This window comes from Coregonus clupeaformis, chromosome 5 (assembly GCF_020615455.1).
Source record: "Coregonus clupeaformis isolate EN_2021a chromosome 5, ASM2061545v1, whole genome shotgun sequence".
NCBI lineage: Eukaryota > Metazoa > Chordata > Actinopteri > Salmoniformes > Salmonidae > Coregonus > Coregonus clupeaformis.
Window position 1 is genome coordinate 8097923 of NC_059196.1, and position 23461 is coordinate 8121383.

A 23461-nucleotide genomic window follows, 5' to 3' on the forward strand; every position below is an offset into this window, starting at 1 on the left:
ATCTTTTGCAGTAACTTATGCTGTATTTGGCAAAGGACTGTGACAGTTTCTGTAAGAGAAAACTATGGTAAATTGATGTGGACCCGGAGAACGTTTCAATTTAACAATGTTTTGCTTTGACCTTTCCCCCCAATCTAATATGCTGGACTGGCCGCAAATTCTGACATATTGTCTAGGCTACTAACTTCAAAAAGATAATTACAGTAGGCTACGAACAGTAGTAGCACACATACTTCAAAGTAAAAGATCAACTGTCATTTTCACCAACTTTAGGCTATAAACCGGCTGCCTATGTGATCGCATACAGCAAAACTTGAAATAGCCTATTGGTAAATCCATTTGAATTCAATCACTTTTTGACAGCATCCCTAGATAAAATAGATATATTGGAAAGTGACTTTTTGAACCTGAATGCCAAAACATTCAGGAGATAAAGGTTCTCAAAGTTTAGCCATTTTGAATACCCCACCATGCCATGAAGAAATCCATGTCTTCATCACTGGAAATTATAAACGGTTGAGTTTGATATCATGTAAAAGCTTACAAATAGGGTTGTCAAACAATTTTATAATTACTTGAAGAAAAAATATATATATATTCCTCACATTTTCTGGCCGTGATGGCATCATATTCCCGAAGTAGCCATAGGCCTACAGCAAATGGCCATACTCGTCTCTCATTTAATTGGAGCTAGTAGCCTAGTAAATACATTTACATTTATGTCATTTAGCAGACACTGTTATCCAGAGCGACTTACAAATTGGTGCATTCAACTTATGATAGCCAGTGGGACAACCACTTTTTTTATTGGGGGGGGGGGGGTAGAAGGATTACTTTTATACTATTCCAGGTATTCCTTAACGAGGTAGGGTTTCAAGTGTCTCTGGAAGGTGGTCAGTGACTCCGCTGTCCTGGCGTCGTGGGGGAGCTTGTTCCACCATTGGGGTGCCAGAGCAGCGAATAGCTTTGACTGGGCTGAGCGGGAACTGTGCTTCCGTAGAGGTAGTGGGGCTAGCAGGCCAGAGGTGGATGAACGTAGTGCCCTCGTTTTGGGTGTAGGGTCTGATCAGAGCCTGAAGGTAAGGAGGTGCCGTTCCTCTCACTGCTCCGTAGGCAAGCACCATGGTCTTGTAGTAGATGCAAGCCTCAACTGGAAGCCAGTGGAGTGTGCGGAGGAGCGGGGTGACATGAGAGAACTTGGGAAGGTTGAACACCAGACGGGCTGCAGCGTTCTGGATAAGTTGTAGGGGTTTAATGGCACAGGCAGGGAGCCCAGCCAACAGCGAGTTGCAGTAATCCAGACGGGAGATGACAAGTGCCTGAATTAGGACCTGTGCCGCTTTCTGTGTAAGGTAGGGTCGTACTCTGCAAATGTTGTAGAGCATGAACCTGCAGGATCGGGTCACCGGTTTGATGTTAGCGGAGAAAGACAGGGTGTTGTCCAGGGTCACGCCAAGGTTCTTTGCACTCTGGGAGGAGGACACAATGGAGTTGTCAACCGTGATGGCGAGATCATGGAGCGGGCAGTCCTTCCCCGGGAGGAAGAGCAGCTCCGTCTTGCCGAGGTTCAGCTTGAGGTGGTGATCCGACATCCACACTGATATGTCTGCCAGACATGCAGAGATGCGATTCGCCACCTGGTTATCAGAAGATAGGTCTAGAAGGATAAGAGCAGAGGAGAGAGAGTTAGCTTTAGCAGTGCGGAGAGCCTCCGTGACACAGAGAAGAGCAGTCTCAGTTGAATGACCAGTCTTGAAACCTGACTGGTTTGGATCAAGAAGGTAATTCTGAGAGAGATAGCAGGAGAGTTGGCTAGAGACGGCACGCTCAAGAGTTTTGGAGAGAAAACAAAGAAGGGATACTATATGTATTTCAAGTTTTGCTTTGTGCGATCCCATAGGCAGTGCGGTTTATAATAGGCTACACAAATGTTACGGGCAGTCCAGCATATTTAGGTTGGGGGAAAAGTTGTTGCAAAACATGTTGAATTCAAACGTTCTGTTGACATGTCCACAACAATTTACCATAGTTTTCTCTTTCAGAAACTGTTCACAGTCCTTTGCCAAATACAGCATAAGTTACTGCAACACAGTAAATAGACCGGTAGCTTAGACTTGACAGTATGGGTATAGACTACCGCGATAGGAGCACGATACCATAGCCTCAGAGCCTATATTGCAGGAGATAGAAACACAGTAATCTACTGATAAACAAAATATTTAAAAAAAAAATGTGTATTTTGCATAGAAGTGTGGCTGTAGCATTTACTTTTAAAATGTTTCCTATATCCAATCAATCTTGCAGAATGTGCGGACAGAGGCAGCATGCCATTTTTGTTAGAAAAAGTCACTGCAAAATATCAACACATTCTACCCACAGCTTTACAGAAATATGATCAAATTAGCCATTGCTCTTTCTTTTAGAAACTGCCATGGCCTAATTCCGTTATTGCCACCATAAATGGTGAATGGTGGGTGTTTTTCAGGCGGAGTTATATTGCTCGTTCATGCGCGAACAGTTTTAGGACTGGTCGGATTTATAATGGGAAACATGCTTATGATTGGCGTGCGCAAAGTTTATAAATCTAAATATTTTTGGAAGTACAGCACGTATTCTTCTCAGAAATGGCGTACACAGATATTTGGTGTGAAATTTACGCAGCAGTTATAAATGAGGCCAATGGGGTGTATTGGTATCAATCGTCTCAAGAGTAGGAGTGTTGATCTAGGATCAGGTCCTCCCTGTCCATGTAATGATATTCATTGTGATCTAAAAGGTCAAACTGATCCTAAATTAGATATTGGCCCCAGATATTGACTTTGGTCTAAATGGAATGACATAAGGTGCATTGGTGCTGTTTGTAGGGCAGGGAATTGCCAGGGACCTCATTATACAATATTATCACGATACTTAGGTGCCGATAGGATATGTATTGCGATTCTCACGAATCGATTCGATACTGTGATTCTATTGCAATTTGATGTTCCAAATGTATTGCTCACTTTGTCTGCTGCAGAGAGACAAGAGAGAGCATGAGAAAATGAGTTTTGATCAGTCAGGGAAATAAAAGTGCTGAAAACATGTTTGCTTACTTATTTAAAAAGAAGATGGAAAACAAGGATGAAAAATACAGGCGTTTTGGCGCAGGTACAGCTGACTAGCGCAAGCTAATGCTACCTACAGTAGCAATAAAAATATGATTTTACAAATTGATACTTGGAGTCAAATATCGATACTTGGAGTCAAATATCGATAAAATATTGTCTATGTAACTGTATAGATTTTTCCCCCATCACTAGTTGTTTGTATTGCACTAATGATCAATGTACTTGACTGTACAATCAGTCTTTCTAGGATGCTTGGGAATATTGAATCAAAGGATTTAGTGGCTACGTACAATGGGTTTGACAGGTAGAATGTGGGGGGTTTGTGAGCTACACATTGATTGTTGCCTTTTAAAGGGGCTATATATATGTATTTATGTGTTTCTTTATTTAGTTGTATTACACATTTCCTTTTCTTAGATCGATATCAGCCAAACAAATATAGCGAACACACTCAACTAAAAAGGCCAGTGGAATAAAAAGGCCAGTATAATATATCTATATTTTCTTATTAAGGCTTCAATATCCTTTAAAACGCTTGATAAGGATCTCTGCTTTCCTCTGACCCGCTCGGTGTGTGTGAGAGTGTATGTGTAAGAGTTTGTTGATGGACTGTGTTGGTTTAGACTCACGCACGCACACACCAGCTAACCAGCCCACCCAACACCCACCATCTAACAGAGCCACATCCCTGACAGAGTATTCCAGAGATTGTCTGGCAGGCCGCTGTCATTGATTACCTCTCCTCACCTGCCCCCCCCACCCCACCACACACACACACACTTTGATCTTCTCCCTCTCCATTAAAACGTTTTGTTTCACACTCCAGTAATTGTCTGCTTTCAAGAAAAAGGCCCCTTTTCTGTTTTTTTCCGTAACGGATCTATTCTCTACCGCTTGGAGAGAAAAACCAAGAAGGATTCTAGAGTAGACCACCTTGTGCAAGAAGGAAGGAATTTTTATCCAATTGGTCTCTTATGGTATTCCCTGTGGTTAGTGGAGATGGGCTGGGCATATGATGGTGGGTGGCATGAGTTAACGGGTCAGAGAGGGTGGCAGACCTACTCTATGGCAGTGCCCTAAACCCAGGAACTAGGCCTAGCTATGAGTAAGAGAGATGGGAACATTTTCTCTCTGTGTTTCATTCCCGGTCAGAGTAAATGATTTGCTCTCCTCTCATTAGTGCTGGTAATACACACAGAGCCAGCAATGTGTGTGTGTGTGTGTGTTTGGCGTGCATTGCAGTATGGAGCCCTGCCCTCCAGCCATGGATGGTGTTGTTGTGATTGTGTCTGTGAGTGGATCGGTCTGGGGAACCTTTGGTGGTCTGTGTGTGTGTGTGTGTGTGCGTGTGTGTGTTAGTTGGGCTGTTTTACAGGACTCTAGGCTGTGTCTGGGTAGGCCAGGGAGTGAGCAAAACTTCAAACGCGGCACGGAAGGTTAGATTGAATGAAATCAATGCGTAACTGTAATTGTGGCGGGGGGGCACTAAAGCAGTAGGGCCGGCAGCGATATGGACGCAGTGGATTGGAGCGGGAGAGGAGGGGAGGTGGGAGAAAGGGGGAGGTATGGGGGCAGGAGGAACATCCCGTTCCTCCAGGTGGGCGTGGTGGCTCTCCAATGAGGCTCTTGAGGGGGGGGGCGGCCAGAGGGGGAGGAGGGGCAACAGAGGAGATTTGGAAGTGAACCCCGCCTGCAAGGGGGCATAGCGTTAGACTGTTCAGGAACACACACATACATACACACATCAAGGGGGAGGCGGTGGGTCTCCCTCCAGACTCGTACACAGAGAAGCGAGCGAGCGCTGTTCTGTTGCCGACTCTGCCCTGTGGCAGTGCTGCTGCTGCTGTAACTGTCATTTTAGCTGCTTTTTTCCCCCACAAATAATGAGGAGAGACTCTCCTCAAAACAGACCCTGAGCTTCACAAACCCACCGCCGCTCACATTAAAACTCAAAACTGCTAAACAGACATGAGGAAAAGAAAACAGCTTTGTAGTTCCAACCAAACAGCCCGGTTCTGTCTGTCTGTGTGGAGAGCTATGCCCAGACCCATGCCTGAACAGGTTAGCCATCCAACACAACGCAAACAGCTAGCTAGACTGGTTTACACAGGATAAATGCACCAGAGTGAGATGATAATGTGTGATGCCACAAGAGAAATGTTGCTACGTGTGTGCATGTTTACTCAATAACAACAATTCCAAGCAGTATCAAATTGAGTTTTCTACACCTTTTAGGGAAATTCTTCCTGCCTTACCATTTCATCCTAATTCGGTGAACAAGAATACAGCTTACTTTTATCAAATATTTCATAACAATCTCGTATCATATACCATTTTTCATAGGAAAACAGTTGTTTATTGATGGTTATGGTTATTATTTGTTGAGCCAGTATGTAATGAATGGTGTGATGACCTCATTCAATAACAGATTATACACATTTTGTGACATGTATTCTATGTTTTGAGGGTATAAGTTCATTTTACTAAAGGAATCTTCTCATAAGATGACAACAGATATTGTTTTGGTAAAGTTAATAGATTTTGTGACAGATATTTAAAGTTTTGATGGTGTAGTGCGTTTTGCAAGAGAAATGTGTTGTTTTGGAAAACACACTTTTAGTTTAGTGGGCTGTGTTAAAGCTGCGTTGTGTAACTATGTGTGTACAGGTGTTTTTGTACACCCCTCTTGCAAGAATGCTGTATTATTTCTAGATTTGAACCCAATTTCCCCAAAAACCCCGCTCTCATAGGTAGTCGGCTGGTAATGACGGAGTAAATCAACATCCTCTCTGAACAGAGTCTAGGCTGCGATAACAGCTACGGACAAGATTGAAAAGATGTCTTCAATGTCTTCAGAACAGGTAAAACGTTATATACTGGGTATATTCTTGAGAGCTATTGTAGTCCTTAGCTAGCTAGCTAGCTAGCTAGCTAGCTATTTAGACTAGCAAGCAAGCTAATTAGCGAGAAATGTTTTCAAACAGACCTTTGTGAAATTAACCAGCGGGGATGTTCACCAATGTCAAACAAATTGCTATGAGTATGATGTAGCCCGATCATAGACGACACATTCAATTTTATTTTATATTTTGAGAGCTTGGTTCAATCTATCTGCATTTTTGTCAAAATGTTGTTATTGACTTGTTCTGTTCAATGTTCTCTACCTATATATTATTCTAAATACCCCAATTCATGTTGTTAAGTTCAAAATAATACAATATAAAAATGTCTGACACCACTCAAACCATGAGGGTTCGGAACTTTAAATCCAATTATCTCAGAATCATATTTTTGCAGATAGAACCTTAAAGTCCCAAGCTCACGATTTATCAAGAACATCTAGCTAACTAGCTATTGCATTTAATTTGGTATCTACAATTGTTTATTTCATTAGCTACATTGGTTATCAAGATGTTGTGGATTGATTGTAGAAGTGTGATACTCAACCCTTGTGCCTGGAAACCATTATCAGTTATTCATAATAGACCATGTACTGAACATTACATAACATTCCTAAAAGTGTTGTTTACATGTGTTTTTTCTGTAAGATTCCATTGCAGTCCTCATTCGGGGTAAGCTATCCCAGGATCTCCAGACAACCCAGACAGAGAACAGCCCCGGAGATTTTTTTTTTTACCTTGAGAGGAAGTGATGCGGTCAGGGCCTGGACATATGTGTGAGCAAGATGGAACACATGGACGTTTTTTTGCCTGGAGGAGGGAATTAGCGACTGGTCCGATCTACCAGAAATGACATTTTGACGTTGGCCTACAGGATCTAGACACCGATCACAAGCAGTACAGACATGCAGCATAAAGACTATGTTGTTTGGCAGTATGGAGCCATGGGACAAGAACCGAGTGGTGATCCCTAGACGGCACAGTAAATCAACTTTCCGGCGCCGTCACAAAAAAAGCCTATAAATACATGGACAACTCTTCTACCATTTACGGTCCAGCAGTAGAACCAGAGACGGTTCCAAGTTCACAGACTGCTAAATACTTCAATCCAACGACTCATGCACTTTAAATCACACAACTGCTGGCATTTCACCACAGCACTATTCTATTTATTTATTACCAAATGTGTTTACATAACAGTTAAACACTTTCCACGACTACACTGTACTTTATTCTTCATTTGGATACCAATTAGGAAAAAGATTCAATTTGGTGATATCTTTGTACGTCGTTTTTCGGTGAATTTTTTCCATGGTCTGGGTGATATCAGTTCACTACTTTGCCAGTTCAGTACTTTATCAGAATTATTTCAAAACACTGTGCTTTTGTTATTTTGAGAAAGTTACAGAGATTACCTTGTATTCTTGTTTATCTCCCTAATAAATCTTTATTTGACCTGATCTGTGTAATTGGACCGACTTCTTTTGTACTGTATTTACACCAGGATAGTCCATCCGTCTTCCTGGATATCTCCCCTCCTCTAGGTCTGCTAATTTGAAGTGAAAACCGTCAGGAGCGTAGATATCCAGGAAAAGGGAACAGTAAAGTAAATAAACGTAAAAGTACAATAATGATGCATATATGCTAGATAAAGAATGCACAAATATTCTTTCTCACAAGTTTATTGTTGCCCACACAAACTTCCCTTATGATTTACACTGAGTATACAAAACATCTCTCTCTGTGACATAGACTGACCAGGTGAATCCAGGTGAAAGCTATGATCCCTTATTGATGTCACTTGTTAAATCCACTTCAATCAGTGTAGGTGAAGGGGAGGAGACAGGTTAAAGAAGGATTTTTAAGCCTTGAGACAATTGAGACATGGATTTTGTATGTGTGCCATTCAGAGGGTGAATGGGCAAGACAAAATATTTAAGGGCCTTTGAACGGGGTATGGTAGTAGGTGCCACGCACACCGGTTTGAGTGTGTCAAGAACTGAAATGCTGCTGGGTTTCATGCTAAACAGTTTTCGGTGTGTATCAAGAATGGTCCACCACCCAAAGGACATCTAGCCAACTTGACACAACTGTGGGAAGCAATGGAGTCAACATGTACTAGCATCCCAGTGGAACGCTTTCGACACCTTGTATAGTCCATGCCTCGACGAATTGAGGCTGTTCTGAGGGAAAAAGGGGTGTAACTCAATATTAGGAAGGTGTTCCTAATGTTTTGTACACTCAGTGTATGTATACAGTATAATGGTGTGTATAGACAGTATGTACAGTACAGTAGGGAGAACAAGTATTTGATACACTGCCGATTTTGCAGGTTTTCCTACTTACAAAGCATGTAGAGGTCTGTAATTTTTATCATAGGTACACTTCAACTGTGAGAGACGGAAAAAATCCAGAAAATCACATTGTATGATTTTTAAGTAATTAATTTGCATTTTATTGCATGACATAAGTATTTGATACATCAGAAAAGCAGAACTTAATATTTGGTACAGAAACCTTTGTTTGCAATTAAAGAGATCATACGTTTCCTGTAGGTCTTGACCAGGTTTGCACACACTGCAGTAGGGATTTTGGCCCACTCCTCCATACAGACCTTCTCCAGATCCTTCAGGTTTCGGGGCTGTCGCTGGGCAATACGGACTTTCAGCTCCCTCCAAATATGTTCTATTGGGTTCAGGTCTGAAGACTGGCTAGGCCACCACAGGACCTTGAGATGCTTCTTACGGAGCCACTCCTTAGTTGCCCTGGCTGTGTGTTTCGGGTCGTTGTCATGCTGGAAGACCCAGCCACGACCCATCTTCAATGCTCTTACTGAGGGAAGGAGGTTGTTGGCCAAGATCTTGCGATACATGGCCCCATCCATCCTCCCCTCAATACGGTGCAGTCGTCCTGTCCCCTTTGCAGAAAAGCATCTCCAAATAATGATGTTTCCACCTCCATGCTCACGGTTGGGATGGTGTTCTTGGGGTTGTACTCATCCTTCTTCTTCCTCCAAACACGGCAAGTGGAGTTAAGACCAAAAAGCTATATTTTTGTCTCATCAGACCACATGACCTTCTCCCATTCCTCCTCTGGATCATCCAGATGGTCATTGGCAAACTTCAGACGGGCCTGGACATGCGCTGGCTTGAGCAGGGGGACCTTGCATGCGCTGCAGGATTTTAATCCATGACGGCGTAGTGTGTTACTAATGGTTTTCTTTGAGACTGTGGTTCCAGCTCTCTTCAGGTCATTGACCAGGTCCTGCCGTGTAGTTCTGGGCTGATCCCTCACCTTCCTCATGATCATTGATGCCCCACGAGGTGAGATCTTGCATGGAGCTCCAGACCGAGGGTGATTGACCGTCATCTTGAACTTCTTCCATTTTCTAATAATTGCGCCAACAGTTGTTGCCTTCTCACCAAGCTGCTTGCCTTTTGTCCTGTAGCCCATCCCAGCCTTGTGCAGGTCTACAATTGTATCCCTGATGTCCTTACACAGCTCTCTGGTCTTGGCCATTGTGGAGAGGTTCGAGTCTATTTGATTGAGTTTGTGGACAGGTGTCTTTTATACAGGTAATGAGTTCAAACAGGTGCAGTTAATACAGGTAATGAGTGGTGAACAGGAGGGCTTCTTAAAGAAAAACTAACAGGTCTGTGAGAGCCGGAGTTCTTACTGGTTGGTAGGTGATCAAATACTTATGTCATGCAAATTAATTACTTAAAAATCAAACAATGTGATTTTCTGGATTTTTGTTTTAGATTCCGTCTCTCACAGTTGAAGTGTACCTATGATAAAAATTACAGACCTCTACATGCTTTGTAAGTAGGAAAACCTGCAAAATCGGCAGTGTATCAAATAATTGTTCTCCCCACTGTATATGAATAGGAAAGGTGTTTACATCAGTAGTTATATAGGATGAGCCTTGACTAGAATACAGTATATAAATATGAAGTGGGTAAAATAGTATATTAACATAATTAAAGTTACCAGTGTTCAATGACTATGTACATAGGGCAGCAATCTCTAAGGTGCAGGGTAGAGTACCAGGTAGTAGCCTGCTAGTAACAGTGACTAAGTTCAGGGCAGGGTACTGGGCTGAGGCTGGCTACTGGTGACTATTCAACAGTCTGATGGCCTGGAGATAGAAGCTGTTTTTCAGTCTCTCTGCCCCAGCTTTGATGCACCTGTACTGTCTCAGCCTTCTTGATGGCAGCGGTGTGAACAGGCCGTGGCTCGGGTGGCTGAGGTCCTTGATGATCTTCTTGGCTTTCCTGTGACACCGGGGGCACTCTGCCTGCCCTACAGGCCAACTACAGCACCCGGTGTGCTGACCGCATCACCCTGTAGAGAGCCCTGAGGTTGCGGACGGTGAAATTGCTGTACCAGGCAGTGATACAGCCAGACGATGCTCTCAATGGTGCATTTGTAGAATGTTTGAGGGTTTTAGGGGCCAAGCCACATTTCTTCAGCCTCCTGAGGTTGAAGAGGCGCTGTTGTGCCTTCTTCAACACACTGTCTGTGTGGATGAACCATTTCAGGTTGTCAGTGATGTGCACGCCTGGGAACTTGAAGCTTTTCACCCTTTCCACTGTGGCCCTGTCGATGTGGATGGGGGGTGTGCTGTCTCTACTGTCTCCTGAAGTCCACAATCAGCTCCTTCGTAGTGTTGACGTTGAAGGAGAGGTTGTTTTCCTGGCACCACTCTGCCAGGGCCCTCACCTCCTCCCTGTAGGCTGTCTCGTTGTTGTTGGTAAATCAGGCCTGCTACTGTTGTGTCGTCAGCAATCTTGAGTAGATTTTTTGTTGTAGGCCCCCCTCTTTCAATAATATTTCTGAGTACTCTGTAGCTTTTCACACTTCCCGGGAGCCAATAGGTAAAGCTGACAGTAGGGAAAGCCTAATAAATCACTGACTGTGTCGCCAGCAAAGCACCATCACACCTCCTCCTCCATGCTTCACGGTGGGAACCACACATGCAGAGATCATCCGTTCACCTACTCTGCGTCTCACAAAGACACAGCGGTTGGAACCAACAATCTCAAATTTGGACTCATCAGACCAAAGGACAGATTTCCACCGGTCTAATGTACATTGCTCGTGTTTCTTGGCCCAAGCAAGTCTCTTTTTCTTATTGGTGTCCTTTAGTAGTGGTTTCTTTGCAGCAATTCGACCATGGTCCTCTGTAGCTCAATTGGTAGAGCATGGCGCTTGTAAGGCCAGGGTAGTGGGTTCAATCCCCGGGACCACTCATACGTAAACATTTATGCACACATGACTGTAAGTCGCTTTGGATAAAAGCTGCTAAATGGCATATTGCTAAATGGCATATTATAAGATTATATTATTATGAAGGCCTGATTCACACAGTCCCCTCTGAACAGTTGATGTTGAGATGTGTCTGTTACTTGAACTCTGTGAAGCATTTATTTGGGCTGCAATTTCTGAGGCTGGTAACTCTAATGAACTTATCCTATGCATCAGAGGTAACTCTGGGTCTTCCATTCCTGTGGCGGTCCTCATGAGAGCCAGTTTCATCATAGTGCTTGATGGTTTTTGCGACTGCACTTGAAGAAACTTTCAAAGTTCTTGAAATGTTCCGTATTGACTGACCTTCATGTCTTAAAGTAATGATGGACTGTTGTTTCGCTTTGCTTATTTGAGCTCTTTCTTGCCATTATATGGACTTGGTCTTTTACCAAATAGGGCTATCTTCTGTATACCACCCCTACCTTGTCACAACCCAACTGATTGCCTCAAACGCATTAAGAAGGAAAGACATTCCACTAATTAACTTTTAACAAGGCACACCTGTTAATTGAAATGCATTCCAGGTGATTACCTCATGAAGCTGGTTGAGAGAATGTGAAGAGTGTGCAAAGCTGTCATCAAGGCAAAGGGTGGCTATATGAAGGATCTCAAATATAAGATATATTTTGATTTGTTTAACACCTTTTTGGTTAGTACATGATTCCGTATGTGTTATTTCATAGTTTGGATGTCGTCACTATTATTCTACAATGTAGAAAATAGTAAAGATAAAGAAAAACACTGGGATGAGTAGGTTTGTCCAAACTTTTTACTGGTACTCAATGTAAATAAGGTAGTTGTAAATAAATCTATATAAATAAACAAGCTGTTTTCGCTTTGTCATTATGGGGTATTGTGTGTAGATTGCTGAGGATGTTTCTTTTTTTTAATCCATTTTTTAATAAGGCTGTAACGTAACAAAATGTGGAAAAGTCAAGAACAATTGTTCTTGGCCAGCGAGGGGAAACACAATGATGGCATTGACAACATGGGTAAAAAGACATAGCTATATAGCTGAAGTATGTGCTTATCGAACTGATTATGCTCCAATACTTGACAATGCTGGGGCTGGAAACACAGGCTTGCCAGGCGTTGTAGCAAACGACTGTCATAAAATACATGCATCAAAAACAGGGTACACTTTGTGACTTGTCAGATAAATGTCAGCAAGCTAGGCTAGCTATGTGCAGCAAAATAGCTAGCTAGCTCGCTGTTTGGCTAGTTAGCTAGCTGCTTGGCTGAACACAGAACAGTAGCGCGCTGTTCTTTGATTGGCTAAATGGATCTGTCTCGTCACAAGACTTTGGCTAAAGATTTGACATGTTGAATCTTGGAAACTCCAGCCAACAACATGACATTCTAAAACTAGACCGTTCAGATCTAACAAACCGTTGCGTGGTGTCTCACCTGATGTACAGTGGGGGAAAAAAGTATTTAGTCAGCCACCAATTGTGCAAGTTCTCCCACTTAAAAAGATGAGAGAGGCCTGTAATTTTCATCATAGGTACACGTCAACTATGACAGACAAAATGAGGAAAAAAAATCCAGAAAATCACATTGTAGGATTTTTAATGAATTTATATTTGCAAATTATGGTGGAAAATAAGTATTTGGTCAATAACAAAAGTTTCTCAATACTTTGTTGTATACCCTTTGTTGGCAATGACACAGGTCAAACGTTTTCTGTAAGTCTTCACAAGGTTTTCACACACTGTTGCTGGTATTTTGGCCCATTCCTCGATGCAGATCTCCTCTAGAGCAGTGATGTTTTGGGGCTGTCGCTGGGCAACATGGACTTTCAACTCCCTCCAAAGATTTTCTATGGAGACTGGCTAGGCCACTCCAGGACCTTGAAATGCTTCTTACGAAGCCACTCCTTCGTTGCCCGGGCGGTGTGTTTGGGATCATTGTCATGCTGAAAGACCCAGCCTCGTTTCATCTTTAATGCCCTTGCTGATGGAAGGAGGTTTTCACTCAAAATCTCACGATACATGGCCCCATTCATTCTTTCCTTTACACGGATCAGTCGTCCTGGTCCCTTTGCAGAAAAACAGCCCCAAAGCATGATGTTTCCACCCCCATGCTCCACAGTAGGTATGGTGTTCTTTGGATGCAACTCAGCATTCTTTGTCCTCCAAACACGACGAGTTGAGTTTTTACCAAAAAGTTCTATTTTGGTTTCATCTGACCATATGACATTCTCCCAATCCTCTTCTGGATCATCCAAATGCACTCTAGCAAACTTCAGACGGGCCTGGACATGTACTGGCTTAAGCAGGGGGACACGTCTGGCACTGCCGGATTTGAGTCCCTGGCGGCGTAGTGTGTTACTGATGGTAGGCTTTGTTACTTTGGTCCCAGCTCTCTGCAGGTCATTCACTAGGTCCCCCCGTGTGGTTCTGGGATTTTTGCTCACCGTTCTTGTGATCATTTTGACCCCACGGGGTGAGAACTTGCGTGGAGCCCCAGATCGAGGGAGATTATCAGTGGTCTTGTATGTCTTCCATTTCCTAATAATTGCTCCCACAGTTGATTTCTTCAAACCAAGCTGCTTACCTATTGCAGATTCAGTCTTCCCAGCCTGGTGCAGGTCTACAATTTTGTTTCTGGTGTCCTTTGACAGCTCTTTGGTCTTGGCCATAGTGGAGTTTGGAGTGTGACTGTTTGAGGTTGTGGACAGGTGTCTTTTATACTGATAACAAGTTCAAACAGGTGCCATTAATACAGGTAACGAGTAGAGGACAGAGGAGCCTCTTAAAGAAGAAGTTACAGGTCTGTGAGAGCCAGAAATCTTGCTTGTTTGTAGGTGACCAAATACTTATTTTCCACCATAATTTGAAAATAAATTCATTAAAAATCCTACAATGTGATTTTCTGGATTTTTTTTCTCAATTTGTCTGTCATAGTTGACGTGTACCTATGATGAAAATGACAGGCCTCTCTCATCTTTTTAAGTGGGAGAACTTGCACAATTGGTGGCTGACTAAATACTTTTTTTCCCCACTGTATCTGAACTGGGCTTTATGATCATTGTTATTCCATGCCAGTAGACTAGTGTGAAGTGCAGTAGCTAGCTAGCCAATATCAGCATGGCTTTCAGACTAGACATCAGAAATAAAACACAAGGTCAAGTAACGTTATACACATAAGTTAGGTAGTTACGACTAACTAGTGAAGCGACAGTTTATATTCAAATGAAACAAACCAATGTTGCAGTCCGCTAACGTTGCTAGCCAGCTAATACAAACTATTGGACGCATGGCTTGAAAACAATCAAAACAAGTAATCCAAAATATAATAGTCTCGTACATATTTACAAGTAAATAGCAAAAACGACGTTTCACTTTATATCTAGCACGATATATTACCTAGCTAGCTATGTCTTACCTTTTCATCAGAAGAAATACTAACTCTGGGTCGGTTTTTAGTCTCTTCAACTCCCCACGCGATTTCTCGCCACTGTGTGAACGCAAATCCGAGGTTCACTCTCATCTTGACCTGGGCTCTATCGCTTTCCCTTTTCGCCTGTCTGCTCTACAAAGTTCTCTGTTTCTTTGGCTTCAATGGAGCTGCTGCTTGGTCAGGTTGTTTGCCCCTCGTGTCTGCCACTAGCCAATTGTGGACATGGGCTCAGCTAGCTAGCGTTCATACTGCTACCTGTTAGAATATCCATGAGCTGTGCCACTGCCTCCTCACTGACGGAAACTCGGCACTCATTATGCGCAGCACAAAAGCTGGCGGGAAAATCCAACCCGACATGGAAAATTAAAACCGATCAATACAGTGCTTCTCAGGCAGGTTAGAGGCGCAATATTGTTGCTGTTGCATCACATTGGATGACCACTAGCAACTTATCAGAGCTTTTGAACATAAAAAAATATATATACAAAAAGTTACATATTGCAGCTTTAACTGTTTTGCAAAAGTTATCCCTGTTTTGAGAAAAAGTGTTAAAGCAATCGAGAAAAACCTGCAAGACAATATAACATAATAAATTCCTGATACATGCATGTAATGCATGACATGGACCTAGATAAACATAAAGTTGAAAAAAGTAACTTAAGTAAAGACCAGGCTTAAAAACAGAGGTTTAGTCACAAAGCTGAACAAATTATGAATGGAAAACTTTTGTCTTCCTGTATTTCTCAACCAACCGTGCCACTAGGCGTTATTATATTATTATGTATTATATTGTTATTATGAAGTATTTCGCTCTCTCCCAACCTCTGTCTGTGAGGAGAGGTGAGAGGAAGAGTGATTGGTGGTGAAGGCCAGAGCGATTAGGTTGATGTCATTTCCCCTGAAGACGTTGACATGTTTATCTGTCCTGTCTCCCCTCTGTCCCCTGCAGGGAGACCTGTCTTACCCATGCTCTCCTTTTAACCTGGGGAGCACAAATCTGGAGGGGAAACTCACAGAACTAGAGAGAGAAAGAGAGGAGTGGGGTGGAGAGGAGTGGAGAGAGAGAGAGAGAGAGAGAGAGGACCCGAAAAGGACAGGGCTGGAGAAAGAGAAAAATAAGGCTTGAGTCAGTCTCATGTGGTTCCACTGATGTAGACTAATTGTGGGAGGTACACAGTATTAGCTGCTGGGGCCTGAAGTGGCTGTGGCTGTGGCAGGCCTAACACAAGCGCTCTTTGTGTGCTGGAGAGGCTTGGTCACCGCTAATCACAGGAGAGACACCCTGAGTTTGCGATAGAGAGCTGTGACAATCCACTTAGCATGCTCTGTAATCTCTTTAACCATTAGGACGAGTTAAAGGAGGGCACACATGCGCGCGCACACACACACACACTCATGCGGAGGTTTCAGACTTGAAGGGGCACACAGGATACAGTGCCTTCAGAAATTATTCACACCCATTGACCTTTTAAAAATGTTGTGTTGTGTTATAAGGTGGGATTTAAATTAATTTAATTGTCATTTTTTGTCAACGATCTAGACAAAATTATGCAAAATTATGACAAATAAAACACTAATATATCTTTATTACATAAGTATTTAACACCCTGAGTCAGTACATGTTAGAATCATCTTTGGCAGCGATTACAGCTGTGAGTCATTCTGGCTAAGTCTCTAAGAGCTTTGCACACCTGGATTGTACATATCTGCACTTTATTATTTTCAAAATTCTTAAAGCTCTGTCAAGTTGGTTGTTGATCATTGCTAGACGGCCATTTTCAAGTCTTGCCATAGATTTTCAAGCCGATTTAAGACAAAACTGTAACTAGGCCTCTCAGGAACATTCAATGTCGTCTTGGTAAGCAACTTCAGTGTATATTTGGCCTTGTGTTTTAGGTTATTGTCCTGCTGAAAGGTGAATTTGTCTCCCAGTATCTGTTGGAAAGCAGACTGAACCAGGTTTTCTTCTAGGATTTTGCCTGTGCTTAGCTCTATTACTTTTATTTTCATCCTAAAAAACTCTCTAGTCCTTGCCGTTGACAAGCATACCCATAACTGTAGCTCAGCTGGTAGAGCACGGCGCTTGTAACGCCAAGGTAGTGGGTTCGATCCCCGGGACCACCCATACACAAAACATGTATGCACGCATGACTGTAAGTCGCTTTGGATAAAAGCGTCTGCTAAATGGCATATTATTATTATTATTATAACATGATGCAGCCACCACCATGCTGGAGTAGTATTCCGTGATGTGTTGTGTTGGACTTGCCCCAAATACAACACTTTATATTCAGAACATAAAGTATATTTCTTTGCCACATCTTTTGCAGTTTTACTTTAGTGCCTTGTTGCAAACAGGATACATGTTTTGGAATATTTTTATTTTGTACAGGCTTCTTTCATTTCACTCTGTCATTTAGGTTAATATTGTGGAGTAACTACAATGTTGTTGATCCATCCCCAGTTTTCTCCTATCATAGCCATTAAACTGTTTTAAAGTCACCATTGGCCTCATGGTGAAATCCTTGAGCGGTTTCCTTCCTCTCCAGCAACTGAGTTAGGAAGGACGCCTGTATCTTTGTGGTGACTGGGTGTATTGATACACCATCCAAAGTGTAATTCATAACTTCACCATGCTCAAAGGGATATTTAATGTTTGCTTTTTTAATGTATAGATTTTTTTACCATCTACCAATAGGTGCCCGACTTTGCGAGGCATTGGAAAACCTCCCTGGTCTTTGTGGTTAAATCTGTGTTTGAAAGTCACTGCTCGACTGAGGGACCTTACAGATAATTGTATGTGTGGGGTACAGAGATGAGGTAGTCATTGAAAAATAATGTTAAACACTAATATGTTAAACACTAATATTGCACACAGAGTGAGTCCATCAAATCAAATCAAATTTTATTTGTCACATGCACAAATTGGAGTGGGTCTAGGGTTTCTGGGATAATGGTGTTGATGTTAGCCATGACCAGCCTTTCAAAGAACTTCATGGATACAGACGTGAGTGCTACGGGTCGGTAGTCATTTAGGCAGGTTACCTTATTATGTGACTTGTTAAGCACATTTTTACTCCTGAACTTATTTAGGCTTGCCTTAACAAAGTGGTTGAATACTAATTGACACAAGATATTTTAGCTTTTCATTTAAAAATAATTTGTAAAAATGTCTATAAAACATAATTCCACTTTGACATTATGGGTATCGCAATATGATCCATTTAAAATTCAGGCTGTAACACAACAAAATGTGCAAAAAGTCAAGGGGTGTGCGCTTGTGTGTGGGCTGCCATAGGCAGCCAGGCCTGGAGTGTGATGACAGAGCCCAGACCCGGCCAAATAAAATCTATCCACAATCCAATTAGGTTTGGGAGCTCCAGCAGCCCTGCTCTCCTCTCACCTCTTTTCTCTCCTTTTTCCTCCCTCGCTCCCCTCCTCCCTCTCCTCTCCCCTCCTCTGCTCTCTTCCCCTCTTCTCTCCTCTCTCCGCATAATCAATATCCACCCCCTACTTTATTGCTGTTTCATGGGGCTGGCTGGCTGGAGTGATGGGGAGACATGGAGGATGTTAATTTGCCTTGCTGGGCCCGGTTGGTTTTATGGATCAGGGAGGAAAAATGAGGCGAGGATTATAAGCAGCAGGTTATGAGTAGCAAACATGACATGCCAACCTCGGATTTAGGAGGGTTATGTAAATGTACTTGTCAACAAAATGATTTTTTATGCTGTGTCTGTATTTCTCTCTCTCTCTGTCTGTCGGATTAGATTGTGAGCACTGAGCAGGGAGATAGTCGGGATGCAGGGTTGGATTGTTATGGACCGTAAAGATGTAATTTTCTCCAAACATACTGGGTTTGGTAGGTATGTGGTGAAGTGTTTATTGTGGACAGGGGAGAGGTTTGATAGTAGAGAGCGAGAGAGAGAGTCTTTCAATGTAATCGACCTCTGGGCTGGTGGTAAGTCAAAGAAGAGTACGTTTGGTACAGTGATTTGAAAACATTGTGGACTAGACTAGGTTCTGTGTCTATACTAAGCCTATCTACTAATTTAAGTCTGACTTCAGAATCATTGAATGAAACAAGTTAAGGTGCAGTCTGTTTTTTGCTCGAGTCAAAGCACATCAAGCTGCACTCGTCTGGGTCAAAATCCGTGAGAGAAAGGCAGTCACCAAATCATTTAATTTCCCAGGTTATTTCAATTTAATGCAGTAAAATAATTTTCCCCTGGTGATTTTGACCCAGGCAGGTGTGGCAAGATGTGCTGTGATGTGCAAAAAAGAAGAAAAGACTGCACCTGTACATTGTTTTATCCAAAGAGTAAGCGTTCAGTGAAGTGAGTGCATGCGTCAGTGTAGTCAGTAAATATGAGGAGTGGATTACATGCCGACCTCCTGACCCTATTGGGTAACCTAGGAAACACCGCCCTGCGTCCTACACACATACATGCCCCTGCACGACCGGCACCCGCACGCCTTCTGTTTGCATTTGCTCCTTCCGGTAAACCTACCATGCGTCACCCTCCACCACACAAACCCTGGCCATTATCAACACTCAGCTAGGGATTCTGGGGCCTCCCTTCCAACGCTAGGGCTGGGCGATATATCAAATTAATTTGAATATGTTTTTGCGCGATATTCCAAATGCCTTTATCGCAAGAATCAAGGTTGTTATTTTCCGTTTTTATGAGCGTTTATTTCCGCTTGTTCTCCTGTTGTATTTTTGGTCTCGTCTCTTTCGCTCCTTCTGTGCTGGATGCACCTCCCCATTTACACCAGAGATCTGTATATAATGAAGAGATGCACATCTCCACCCTAACAATGGGAGTCGTTGTCCCAAAGGCGGGAAGGCAGGTGAGAAGCTTAGGTCCAAAATAAGCATATAGAAATGCATTGGTCTTATTTTGGACAGATTTTAGCGAGTGTGTAACCTCTCTCTTTGCCTCTTCCTCTATGGTTTACACACACCAAGCCCCTCCCCCTACCTCTCACGCCAACAAAGTTGAGAGATCACGTCTTCCTCTCTTACAAGAGGTTTCAACTCGCTATTTGCATTTGAGGTTTGGTCCAACAGAATGCACACCAAAACACACTATTTTACTGTAATAGTTAACTTTTCTAACGAAATAAGGTAGGCCACTTGATTTCAACATCTGAACAAAGTGGACAGGCTAACATGCTTTTCAAACAGTTGGAGACAGACAGAAGGGTGTGTTCATAACAATTCAACTGTTCAACCTTCTTAGCTAGTAAATAGCTGCCTAAATGACTACCGTCCCGTAGCATTCACGTCGGTAGCCATGAAGTGCTTTGAAAGGCTGGTCATGGCTCACATCAACACCATTATCCCAGAAACCCTAGACCCACTCCAATTTGCATACCGCCCCCACAGATCCACAGATGATGCAATCTCTATTGCACCCCACACTGCCCTTTCCCACCTGGACAAGAGGAACACCTACGTGAGAATGCTATTAATTGACTACAGCTCAGCGTTCAACACCGTATTGCCCTCAAAGCTCATCCCTAAGCTAAGGACCCTGGGACTAAACACCTCCCTCTGCAACTGGATCTTGGACTTCCTGACGGGCCGCCCCCAGGTGGTAAGGGTAGGTAACATCACATCTGCCACGCTGATCCTCAAAACGGGTGCCACTCAGGGGTGCGTGCTCAGTCCCCTCCTGTACTCCCTGTTCACCCATGACTGCATGGCCAGGCACGACTCCAACACCATCATTAAGTTTGCAGATGACACAACAGTGGTAGGCCTGATCACCGACAACGATGAGACAGCCTATAGGGAGGAGGTCAGAGACCTGGCCGTGTAGTGCCAGGATAACAACCTCTCCCTCAACGTGATCAAGACAAAGGAGATGATTGTGGACTACAGGAAAAAAAAGAGTACTGAACACGCCCCCATTCTCATCGACGGGGCTGTAGTGGAACAGGTTGAGAGCTTCAAGTTCCTTGGTGTCCACATCACCAACAAACTAACATGGTCCAAACACACCAAGACAGTCGTGAAGAGGGCACGACAAAGCCTGTTCCCCCTCAGGAGACTGAAAAGGTTTGGCATGGGTCCTCAGATCCTCAAAACGTTCTACAGCTGCACCATCGAGAGCATCCTGACTGGTTGCATCACCGCCTGGTATGGCAACTGCTCGGCCTCCGACCACAAGGCACTACAGAGGGTAGTGCGTATGGCCCAGTACATCACTTGGGCCAAGCTTCATGCCATCCAGGACCTCTATACCAGGCGGTGTCAGAGGAAGGCCCTAAAAATTGTCAAAGACTCCAGCCACCCTAGTCATAGACTGTTCTCTCTGCTACCGCACGGCAAGCGGTACCGGAGCGCCAAGTCTAGGTCCAAAAGGCTTCTTAATAGCTTCTACCCCCAAGCTATAAGACTCCTGAACAGCTAATCATGGCTACCCGGACTATTTGCATTGCACAAAAAAAAAGCTGGTTAAACTATTTTGATAAAATAATTAAATTATTAGAGGGTCTTATGGTTGTGGAAGGCTTATATTTAGCCTGGGTATAACTTCACAAGCCCTGAATTCATTAGATTATTGCTGACTGTTTGAAATGCACTGTATTTGATCTTTAATTGTACAACAACGCTTATTTAGAGATAACATACAAAAAATGTAGATATATATCGTGAATCGCCCATAAGTTTGAAAAAAAACAAGATATGATTTTTAGGCCATATTGCCCAGCCCTATCCAACGCACACACACACACACACACACACACACACACACACACACACACACACAATACACATACACACGCACTCATAGACACACACTCACACACCTCAACAATCACCCGTTTACCCTTTGCCACTGGTGTGAAAGGCAACATTTTGCATGAAAATACGTTGCCCGAGCACCAATTTGCCTGCTGTCATACTAGGAGTGTGATAAATGTTTAATGAAAACAACACCACACACGGCTCCGTGTCAGCCAGGCAGCCGGCAGTTCTGAAAGGGGACGTCTTTGATCTTGACAGACACTCTAAAGGGCTGCACCGCCGAGCCCTCCGCGCACACACGCGCACCGCCTAGCATCACACCGCTCCTCTCCCACCACCCGGCACGGCAACCTGGATGCAAATTAGGGGCGGAAGGAGGTGCAGGTGTGAAGTGCGTGCGCGCTTGTGTCGAAATTATCATAACTTCCTGCTCAGGATCTAATAATCGAGAGTGGGAAGAGGAGGAAAAAGGTGCTAGGCTGTCAAAAACAAGAAACAACCTAACCCTGAGTGAAAGCATTGTTTTACATATGCCTTGAAACACTTTATCGCTTGTTACGGAGCAACGTGTAACATCCATAAATGAGTGGGTTAAAGAGGGACTAAACGCCAAAATGCTCGACACCTCTAAACAGCCACCTGGAGCTGCTTAGCAGGGACTTTGATCCACCTGTCAGTTTTGTCACTGCTGGAACTCTGCTGCTTCGAGGAAGAGCAGAGACACTGGAGTTCACCACAGGAGACGACAGGGATGACAGCAAGTCATCACCATCATCATCACACCAATCCATCTATTAGCTACTATACTAGCTGGTATCATACCATCATTATATTACATGATGTGACACCAATCAAGCTATTATTATCAGTACTCTCTTTACCATTATACATTTTTGAATGATTATTGCTTGAGTTTATTCTTCCTGTAATATAATATTGCCAGGCATCAAAGCAAACGAAAAGACACCTAAATCAAAATACTCTGCTCATTATAGTGTTTGCAAGTCCTGTGAAACATCTATTGGTGAATAAGTGTGTGGCGTGCTTCAGTTAATTATTCTCACGTGCACTTTGCATCCTCACTAGTCCTCAGTATCTCACATACTGTGAGACACACACACACTGTGAGATACTGTGTGTAGCAGTAAATTCACAAAGGAAGTAGTAGGCTAGCGGTTGATCGACAGGGCTATGTCTCTGCTACTAGTATAATACCTCAAGGCCTCAAGCCTCATTACTTGTCCATTAGCCAGATACTGACTATCCTCTCACAGCGGCAGTGTGTGTGTGTGTATCAGAGTTGGAAATCCTGCTCATCGCTAATGGTGCGGTGCTCCATGTCCTTTCCAACTACTCCGCTAAAATCCACGCCGCGCTCACAGAAAAAACAACAGCCGCTTTAAGCAACACCCATCTATTTTTGTGACTACCTGGACCTACCAATTGGTTTTTAAATATTCAAACTAAACCATATAGCTTTGAAGGAAAAGTATTTGAATAAACATGAAAATGTGAATGGAAGAAGCGAACATCATTTCAAATAGGCTACATGTCATATGAAACAGAATATAAACACTCCAAATAGGTCAAGAGCCAGACAGGGAGCCTAAGAATTTGCAAGTGCGACACATCAGGCTGTTAGGGACTTAAAGCTCTCAGTATTTAACATTTAGTTGTATTAAATCATTATAGTCTATAAATTAGGCATATAGGTTGTGACTTACTTAGAATTAAATACAAATTAAACAAAAAATTACTTATTAGTGCCTTTGAATTCATTTTTTGAAACACGAGTTTGGCCAGTCTGTGGCTTCATGCGATGGTGCCGGGAGAGCCAGCCAGCAGCGGAGAATATCCTCTCCACACTTGCAGAGCCACTGGGGATGCTAAACACCCCTTTGGCCCTCTTGCCAGGCTGGGCAGAGTTTTTATTTTTTATTTTTCTATAGGTAGGCTTAAAGGTTTTTAAGCAAAATAACCCAATC

General features: G+C 43.1%; 1 protein-coding gene and 1 long non-coding RNA gene across 2 annotated transcripts in view; both read left to right on the forward strand.

Moving 5' to 3' along the window:
* Positions 1 to 23461, forward strand: part of rsrc1 (arginine/serine-rich coiled-coil 1) — a 185189-nt gene that overhangs the window by 32914 nt on the left and 128814 nt on the right. The window lies entirely within an intron of this gene.
* LOC121561236 lies at positions 5822 to 7467 on the forward strand. The gene is made up of 2 exons (XR_005999191.1): positions 5822 to 5968; positions 6656 to 7467. It is a non-coding gene; the product is annotated as an uncharacterized LOC121561236 (long non-coding RNA).